General features: G+C 43.9%; 1 protein-coding gene across 1 annotated transcript in view; it reads right to left on the bottom strand.

Moving 5' to 3' along the window:
* Positions 1-9,186, bottom strand: part of ddr2l (discoidin domain receptor family, member 2, like) — a 30,622-nt gene extending 21,436 nt beyond the window's left edge. The window contains exon 1 of the mRNA XM_037680002.1: positions 9,062-9,186. The gene's annotated coding sequence lies outside the window, so the exon portion shown is untranslated. The remainder of the gene's footprint in view (positions 1-9,061) is intronic.
* Positions 9,187-10,024: the final 838 nt, after the last annotated feature.

The raw sequence follows: 10,024 nt of genomic DNA, 5'->3' as shown, positions 1-10,024 counted from the left end.
GGGGCCCGGGCTTTGGGCCCCATAAGGAGCAGTTGGTCCTCACAATGCAGTATAAGTTGGATAAATGGGCCTCACAAAGCAGCATAAACAAGGACACACACACACATAAACACACACTCTCAGAGCAACGCACACACTCTGCCGTTAACTCTGGGTAACTCCAGTGATCTCTAACTATAGAGTCAACTATGGTTAACTCATGGTTAGCGCTGGGTAACTATCAACTCTGAGGAACTGGTTCTGGGTAAATCTAGTTAACTCTGGATTACTCTATGGTTAACTCTGGGTAACTGGCTGCCTCTAGGAGACTCTAGTTGAATCTGTATCACTCTACGGATCTCTGGGTAACTCCGGTGAACTCTAAGTAACGCTGGTGAACTCTATGGATAACTCTACCATTACCTCTGAGCAACTGGTTGACTCTGGGTAACTAGTTTGCTCTCAATAACTCTACAGTTAACTCTGTGTAATTCCAGTGAACTCTAAGTAACGCTGGTTAACGCTATGGGTAACTACCATTACCTCTGAGCAACTGGTTGACTCTGGGTAACTCTAGTTTGCTCTCGATAACTCTACAGTTAACTCAGGGTTACTTAGAGTTCACTGAAATTACCCAGAGTAACTCTGGTAATTTCTAGGGTTAACTCTGGGTAACTCTGTTTAACTCTAATTAATTCCAGTAAACTCTAAGTAACTCTGGGTAACTCTATGGTTAATTCTGATTAATTCTACATACATTTGGTTAAGTCTATGGTTAACTCTGGGTAATTCCAGTGAACTCTAATTAACCCTGAGTAACTGGTTATTTCTAGGGTTAACTCTGGGTAATTCTGTTTAACTCTGTTTAGTAATTCCAGTTAACTCTAAGTAAATATGGGTACGTCTTGTTAACTCTAGGTAACTTTGGTTAACGCTAAGTAATTACAGTCAACTCTAAGTAACTAGTTAACTCTGTGGTTAACCCTGATTAACTCTAAGTAAATCTGGTTAAGTCTGATTAACTCTAGGTAACTCTGGTTAACACTATGTAATTACAGTTAACTCTAAGTTACTCTGGTTAACTCTATGGTTAACTTTGATTAACTAAGTAAATCTGGTTAAGTCTGGTTAACTCTAGGTAACTGGTTAACATTAAGTAATTACAGTTAACTCCAAGTAACTCTGGTTAACTCTAAGGTAAACTCTGATTAACTCCAAGTAACTCTGGTTAACTCTAAGGTTAACTCTGATTAACTCTAAGTAAATCTGGTTAAGTCTGGTTTACTCTGGGTAACTCCAGTTACTCCAGTGTTTCTCCTGGAGCCATCTTCAAAACTTTGAAGATGGCTCCAGGAGAAACTCTTGAATCTTTTGACGTCACTTCACTTTTCACCACATCAGAGACAACAGAGACCGTCAGAAAACGTCTTCAACAAGATAACGACTTTAACAGCAGGACCAGGTCCACACCAGACCAGACCTGTACCAAGTGGACCTTTGTCGTTCCACAGCTTATTTCAAGTTCAATGAGAGCTTCTACAGACAGAAGTCTGGTTGTGCCGTGGGATCTTCTGGGTCACCAGCTGTGTCCAATCTCTACATGGGGGAAGTGGAACAGAGAGCCCTGGACTCCTTCAAAGGAACAACACCGAGCCACTGGTTCTGATACGTGGACGACAATCGGGTCAAAATCCATGTGAACGAAGTAGAAGTGTTCAGCAGACATCAAGTCTGTGAACAACAAGTTCACCAGAGGACGTCAATAACGTCAAGCTGTCTTCATGGACTGTTTGGTGGACATGGACAAGCCTCAACACTGAAGTTTACAGGAAACCTACTCACACGGGTCAGAACCTTCTGTTTGACCCGTGTGAGTAGGTTTCCACCGCCCACTGGAACACACACTTTCTGTCATCAGAACTTTACACCACCGGACCAGACATGTCCCCACAAAGACAGAAGGTACAGAACCAGACCAGAACATGTGGATGTCCTAACTGGACCTTCAATCAGCAAACAAATCTAAAAACACGCTGCAGAACAGAACAGGGAGAGAAGCAAACATCATCCCAGAAGCTGCTGGAGGATTTGAGAAACCCCAAACACAACATCCTGGTCCTTTTAAAACCCAACAGGACCTTCAGCTGGAGGCTGGTCCATCCTGAGGACAGAACAGTGTGGCGTCTGCTGGAACCTTCAGAGCTTCATGTTGGAGAAACTGAACAACATCTTCACAGACGCATGGCTCACCACCGGAAAGCAGCTCTTCAGGACTAGACACAGTGGTCCACCAACTCCTCGAGGACAAGGGACACTGTGCTGAGGACCAACAGGTGTTGGACAGAGAGGACAGATGGTCTGAGAGGAGCTGAAGGAAGACATTTACGTCAAATGAGAAACAGAGGAGGTCTCAGAGTTCAACTTCCTCAAACCTACAAAGCTCCTCCTTCGCGGTCTGTGGTTCAGTTTCAACTTCGGCTGCTCTCTCGGCGTGTGGGGCTGCACACCTGAAGCTCAGCGCGGGATACGAGTCCTGACGTGGAGCGCAACAGCTGAAGGGGCTGCTGGCAGCTGAAGAATGTGAGCAGCTCCTGGCTGAACATGCAGAGCTTTGATCTGACAGGAGACAGAAGAAACCCAAGCAGACGCCTGAGGACATGAAGACAGGGACAGTTTGGACCGGGGACAAGGAAGCTCCTGCTGGAACCTGCAGCTGCTCTTCAGCAGCATGAAGGAGCTGAAGTGAGGACAGGCTGGGTTTCAGAACTTCAGCTGTTTTAATGCAGCTCCGTTTCTTTGCAGCAGCAGTTTCAGCTGCACGTTAGAAAAAGATTCTTCTTAGACACAGGATCAGCATCTGTGCACGTGCAGCCGTGCACCCGGGCTAATCCCGTCTGGGGTCCAGGTGTGTGCACATGCACGGGCATGCTGACGGACAGACGCACACCTGGGCAGGTATGCAATGGGCGGAGTTGAAGGGGGCGGAGTCATCACCGGGGCAACATCAAACAGCATCTCTCATGTTCTCTGTCACCCGCAGGTGAAAATGATGAACATCCAGAGTTCTGACCCAAATCCCGGTTCTGAGCGCCTGTCTCTGCCCTGACTGGTTTCACCTACAGACAGGAGACGGTTCCTTCGGTCCAAAAAGAACCAAATCCTTCCTGACTCGCACCGAACACACTGAAAGGCTCAGAACCAGAACCTTCTGTTCCGGTCCGAGTCAGAACCTGGACTGCAGTCAGTCAGGAAACAGTCTTCGTCTCAGGATGTTAAAGCAGAGAGGACCGTCCTGCAACACTCCTACAGCCCAATCAGCAGAACCAGACGGTTCTGGAGCCCAAACGAGCAGAACCGGCTGATTCTGAGGAAAGCTCACAAACATTCCTGGTGTCCAGAGGTTCGTTAACCGACACGTGTTGTTTTACAGCTGCTGTGATGAGAACAGCTAAACATCCCTCATTCTTCCTGAATGAGCTCATCAGAACCAGAGCAGATGACACCACAACAGCTGAGAGGTTCTGACAACAAGGACCGCACGCGGACGTGCAGCGTCCACGGTCCTCATGTATAAAAACCCGATTAGAACACGGACAGAAAACCAGTGGAGTCCACAGCGAACATCTGGAAGAAACCACGGAGCGAGGCGGAGGTTCTGACCCAAACCCGTCCAGACACGAAACAACCAAAGCACTCCTCTGAACCATCGGTTGGACCTGAGGTGTTCAAAGCACACAGAGTGTCTGGCTGAAGTTTTTTAAACCATCGCAGAAAATATGTCCAGAAAACAAACAAATAACAGATAAACAGTAAACAACTGAGAAATAAACAACCACACAAGAAAACTAAATAAAAAATAGAGAAACTGGATTTCCTGCAAAAATGCTGTGTGAATGCTTATAGCTGAAGAACTTGCTGAAAAACAGCCAAAATTAGCTAAAAAACTCAAATGAATGAAATGTGGCTAAAACGAAAGAACAAGCCTAAATTAGCAGAAGCAAAAATAAATTTTCTTTTGCTGACTGAGGTATAAATTAGCAGAAATTAACACAAAAATGAGCTAAAAAAAAGGCTGAAATTAGCAACAAAAAGTAGCCGAAATGTAACTGAAAAGGCAGAAAGAAGCTTAAACTACCAGAAGGAAGCAGAAAGCGCTGAAATGAGCTAAATGAATGTGGAATTAGCTGAAAAGTATAAAATTAGCATAAATCAGCTAAATAGTAGCTGAAATAGCAGAAAAAGCTGAAACTAGCAGGGAAAAAATGCTGAAAGGAGCATAACAAGCTGAAATTACCATAAAGAAGTTAATTAGATTAAAAGTAGCTGAAAATACCATGAAAAACTTCAATTTATCTGAAAACAAATTAAATTAGTGAAAAATACTAAAAAGGTAGAAAAAGTGTAAATAAGCAGAATAATCAGAAAGAACGTGTTTGCTGAAAGATGCAGAAATGAGCACAAAAAGTGGAAATTATCTGAAAAAAGCTGAAATAAGAAAAAAAAACCAGCTGCAAAGTAGCTAAAAAAACCAGACAGAAGCTTAAATTACAAGAACAAAATGTAGAGCATATTTTAGCTGAATTAGGCTGAAAAAAGTTTAGATGAGTACAAAAAATGTGTAAGTAGCTGAAAAAGCTCAAATTAGCATAAAACAGCTAAATAGTAGCTGAAATTGTAGAAAAATTCTAAACTAGCAGAAATAAGTTAAAAGGAGCAGAACAAGCTGAAATTAGCAGGAAGAAGTTAGAAAAAGCATAAAAATGTTCTAGTTAGCAGAAAGAATCTGAAAGGAGCTCAAATCAGCTGAAAAAACAGCTGAAAGTAGCTGAAACAATGTTTAAATTTGTGGAAGGAAGCTGAAAGAAGCTGAAGCAGAACAAAATGTGAAAGCAGCAGTAAAAGGTTGTAAACAGAGCTAAAGATGTGAAGGAGGTAAAATGAGTTGATTAATTTTCTCTGAGGGAAAAATGTCAGAAAAGGCTAAATAATTAAAAAAGCTAAAGTTGCACCAAAACTAAAAGTCAGAGCAGGATTGTCCTGAACGAGCCGAACGTTTTGATTCATGATTTGTTGAAACAGCTGAAAACTGCGGGACGAGAAAGACGCAGAAAACGTACGGAAGACACAACAGAGTGAACATGAACATTCAGACGATGAGTGTGACGTAATAATTCATATTTACTTTGTGCTCGTTAAATCTTTTCATTTGAGCATTTCTTTATTTCAAGGAAAACACAGTTTAAAGCTGATTTATTTATATTTTAACTGTTTTTATTTATTTTGTCATAAAATTGTTTCTTTTTTGTGTGTTTTTTTTTAAATTTATGCATAAATTTGACTTTTTATAGAAACTTTTTTTGGTCCTTTAAAATAAAAAACTGGAACATGAAAAAAAACCTTTGATGAAGACGATGACAAAGAAGCTAACATCTTGGAAGCAGCAAAGTTTCTCCCACTAAAGTAGTTTTGGATCAAATAAATTATTTATTCATTCCTCCTCCTCTTCCTCCTCCTCCTCCTCCTCCTCCTCCTCCTCCTCCTCCTCCTCCTGTACCTCCGACTGATCCGTTCTAATAGACCCTGTGGGTTTTAATGGTTTCATGAGGTTCTGGCTGCGGCCCGGCTGATGGAAACCCGACACCGGTTCATCTAACCTCATCTGTAATCACTTCTCCTCCGACCACAGCGCCGAGCTGAGCACGTTTTACCCACGATGCTCTCTGGCTCGCTGCAGCTTCCGGTTAGAGCCGACGTGTGACGACAGAAACACGTCAGGCGTCGGGACGATCCGAGGCGTTCACTGGAAGAAGGTTCTATTCTCAGGTCTTCCTGTCCATCTGCTGCAAACGTGTCCCATGTGGTGGGTTTAGACGGTTCCGTGTCTCAGACATGTGGGTCCATGCTGGGCCGAACGGGTCTGGATCTAAAGCTGGACGTACTGCAGAGAGAAGAAGTCCGGTCCAAAGAGGTTTTAACAAAAAGTCTGTCCCTTCAGAGGAACCGTTCAGGTGATGCTGCTGGTTCCAGAAGTTCTGAACGACCCAGTCTGAGTCAGTGAAGACAACTTGCTGGTTTCTGACCTTCAGTTGGACCATATGAGCCTAGAACTGGACCAGAGTTTAAGCCTGGGCCTGATTTCGACCCAGAGGGACATGGTGTGGACGGAGACATGAGGTTGGACAGCAGAACTGCACGAGGACAGAAGCAGATGTTCTGCTTCGCTCACATTAAACGCTCAGAACGGAACGAAAGGAAAGCCGAGAGTTCGGTTAGAATTGGTAAAAAAAACAAGACGAGTCATCAAATGTCAAAAACAAACACTTCCTGAAACTTTTGAATCTGCAGAGCTGGTGGGCGGAGCCTAATCAGGAGGGAGGAGCCCAATGAGCCGGTCCACCAAAGCTTTAGCAGAAAATAAAACAATTATTACAAGTTTTGAGTCTATCTGCTAAAAATAAACTGTTGTTGCCCTGAATCCTTTTAATGGAACTTTGTTTGAGTCAAACTGTAATAATTTAAAGCAATAAACTTTCATCCAGGATGAAACAAAATTAAATCTTGTTGATTTTTACCAGTTTAAAGTCTGTTTTCTTGTTTAACATCGATCCTCTGACAAACAACACGGACAGAAGCAGTGAGACACGCGTGACGACATCATGTTCGTCCTGAGGTGAAGGAAGTTCTCACGAGAGGAGTCACTCGTCATGAGGGTTCAAAGGTCGACGACCAGAACCGGAGACCAACAGGAGCAACCTGAGGGTCCAGCAGAGCCTCCTGGACCTGGACCCACTCAGACCTGAACATGACAGGTCTTCCTCCGAGGAGCTGCTCCTCCTCAGCACGAGTCTGTTCTGTGAGCGGGTCAGAACCGTGGTTCTGAGACTTTGAGCGGGTCAGAACCGTGGTTCTGGGATGCTGAGCGAGTCAGAACCGTGGTTCTGGGACTCTGAGGGGGTCAGAACCGTTGTTCTGGGACTCTGAGCGGGTCAGCACCGTGGTTCTGGGACTCTGAGCGGGTCAGAACCGTGGTTCTGTGACTCTGAGCGGGTCAGAACCGTGGTTCTGGGACTCTGAGCGGGTCAGAACCGTGGTTCTGTCTGCAGGTGTTCCTCCCGACACGAACGCTTCAACATAACTCATCAATTCTTCAGAAGTTTCTTCTTAAATATAAATCAAGTGTGAACATCTGAGATGTTTACTTCTGCACCTCTTTCCTGTTTGTTTACATGTTTGTTGTTTATATGTTTTGTTGTTTGCATGTTTACTAAACGCCAGCCGTCCTGTGGGACAGTTTGTTTGGATGTTTAAGGAGCTGCTGACAGTTTGTTCCTGAGGAACGAACTGACTGAACTCTGAGCCTGAAAATAACGTCAACATGATCCCTCACACACACACACGCACACACACACGCACACGCACGCGCACGCACGCGCACGCACACACACACACACACACACACACACACAGACCATTTGTTTCTGAACGAGTTGTTTTGGTTCCTGCCAGTGAAGATCAGAACGTCTTCACCTCCTCCTCCTCCTCCTCCTGCTCCTCCTCCTCCAAACATCACAGCAGGTCTGATCTCAGGAAGGTTTGGCCCTGAACGCACCCTCCTTCAGAACCTCTGCTCCTCACAACTTCATCGCTCCTCCTTCCAGAGCAGACCTCCACCTCTCCAGGCTCTCCTCCACCTGCTCCCTACCTTCACTAGAGACATCACCTGCAAACCTCACAGTCCAGGGCGCCTCGCCTGTCCACCTGGTCAGGGTCTATCTGAGACCAGCTCTGAGCTCCAACCGTTAAAGACAGCTGTGGATAATCTCTGATGGAATAAAAATAATCCAGCAGTTTATGAACGAATGAATGACGGATCATGGAGCAGGTTCTGTTCATCACTGCTGACCAGAAGGTTCTGGTCCAGATTATTAATGTGATCCTGCAGCTGAAGGTTCTGGTCCAGATTATTAATGTGATCCTGTAGCTGAAGGTTCTGGTCCAGATTATTAATGTGATCCTGTAGCTGAAGGTTCTAGTCCAGATTATTAATGTGATCCTGCAGCTGAAGGTTCTGGTCCAGATTATTAATGTGATCCTGTAGCTGAAGGTTCTGGTCCAGATTATTAATGTGATCCTGCAGCTGAAGGTTCTGGTCCAGATTATTAATGTAATCCTGCAGCTGAAGGTTCTAGTTCAGATTATTAAAGTGAGCCTGCAGTTTAAGGTTCTAGGTCAGATTATTACATCAATCTTGCAACTGAAAGTTCTGGGTCAGATTATTAAATCAATCCTGCAGTTTAAGGTTCTGGGTCAGATTATTAAATCAATCCTGCAGTTTAAGGTTCTGGGTCAGATTATTAAATCAATCCTGGAGCTGAAAGTTCTGGTTCATATTATTAAATCAATCCTGCAGTTTAAGGTTCTGGGTCAGATTATTAAATCAATCCTGAAGCTGAAAGTTCTGGTTCAGATTATAAAAAATATCTATCAGCTAAAGGTTCTGGTTCAGATTATTACATCAATCCTGCAGCTAAAGTTTCTGGTTCAGATTATTAAAAATATCTATCAGCTAAAGGTTCTGGTTCAGATAATTAAAAATATCTATCAGCTAAAGGTTCTGGTTCAGATTATTAAATCAATCTATCAGCTAAAGGTTCTGGTTCAGATAATTAAAAATATCTATCAGCTAAAGGTTCTGGTTCAGATTATTAAATCAATCTATCAACTGAAGATTCTGGTTCAGATTATTAAACATATCTATCAGCTAAGGGTTCTGGTTCAGATTATTAAATCAATCTATCAGCTGAAGATTCTGGTTCAGATTATTAAAAATATCAGCTAAAGGTTCTGGTTCAGATTATTAAATCAATCTATCGGTTAAAGTTTCTGGTTCAGATTATTAAAAATATCTATCAGCTAAAGGTTCTGGTTCAGATTATTAAATCAATCTATCAGTTGAAGATTCTGGTTCGGATCTCTTGAAGGCCTCAGATTGGATCTAATCTCAGATCTGTTTTCTTGAGTAAACTTTTTTTCTGGACTTTCGGTTCTGGTCGGACTCAGGGATCAGCAGAAAGTTCTGTACCTGTCCGCAGCTGGTCTCCAGGCCCAACACAGCAGCTTCAGCCCGGTTCGGTCCTCGGTGTCCCGGTCCGAAGGCTCGGAGTTGGTTTTTCGGCGGCGGACGGGCCTGGTCCAGTCCAGAACCTGCTCGGTTCTTTACCTCCCGGACCGGTCCATAAAACTCCTGAATCCGACTCTTTTAGACCCGTTTGGGTCGAGTTTGAGAAAAAGATCCGAACTCTCCAAAGACAGGAGGACAAAAAAAAAGTTCTGTTTACATCACATCCCGTTTCCGAGGAGGAGGAGAAGGAGAAGGAGGAGGAGAAGGAGAAGGAGGAGGAGGAGGCAACATGAGCCCCCTGACACCGGAGAACCCGCAGAGGTTCCTACGAAGGATCCTACAGAGGAGACTCCTTCCTCCACTTCCTGGTTCTGCTCAGGAGGTTCTGGTTTCTCTTCAGAAGATTCCTGCAGCTGAGAACCTGAAACACAGACCGAGTTCAGAACAAACAAACAAACAAACAAACAAATAAATAAATAAACAGGTAGATGCGTTTTAAATTAAGCAACAAACAGATTATTATAATGAAACAGTTACAGCTACAGAAACCGTTTGTCTTTGTCTCTTTTATTATTGTTTGTTTGTTTGTTTGTTTGTTTGTTTGTTTGTTTGTTTGTTAAACTTCTGGTTGTTTGTTTGTTTGGATCTGGGATCTTTGTTCAGGTGCTCATCACTTTTTGAGGTTTCCTCTCCAGCTCCTCCTGGAGGAGCCTGACGTGTCACTGAGAGGTCCAGAACTCCGAGAGTTCTGGGTCAGACCCAGAAAACCTCCAAAGGGAGGTGTCCTGATCAGAGGGGCCTCCTCAGTTGACTCCTTTGGATGCAGAGGAGCAGCAGCTCTCTGAACTCCCCCTGATGGAGCTCCTCCTCACCTGATCTGGGTCTGAGCAGTTAAACTCCTCCACCTGAGGCAAAGACTCCCCC

Source organism: Nematolebias whitei, chromosome 8 (genome assembly GCF_014905685.2).
Source record: "Nematolebias whitei isolate Nwh7 chromosome 8, NemWhi1, whole genome shotgun sequence".
Lineage (NCBI taxonomy): Eukaryota > Metazoa > Chordata > Actinopteri > Cyprinodontiformes > Rivulidae > Nematolebias > Nematolebias whitei.
The sequence above is the reverse complement of the archived record's forward strand: the minus strand, read 5'-3'. Positions and strand labels throughout refer to the sequence as shown.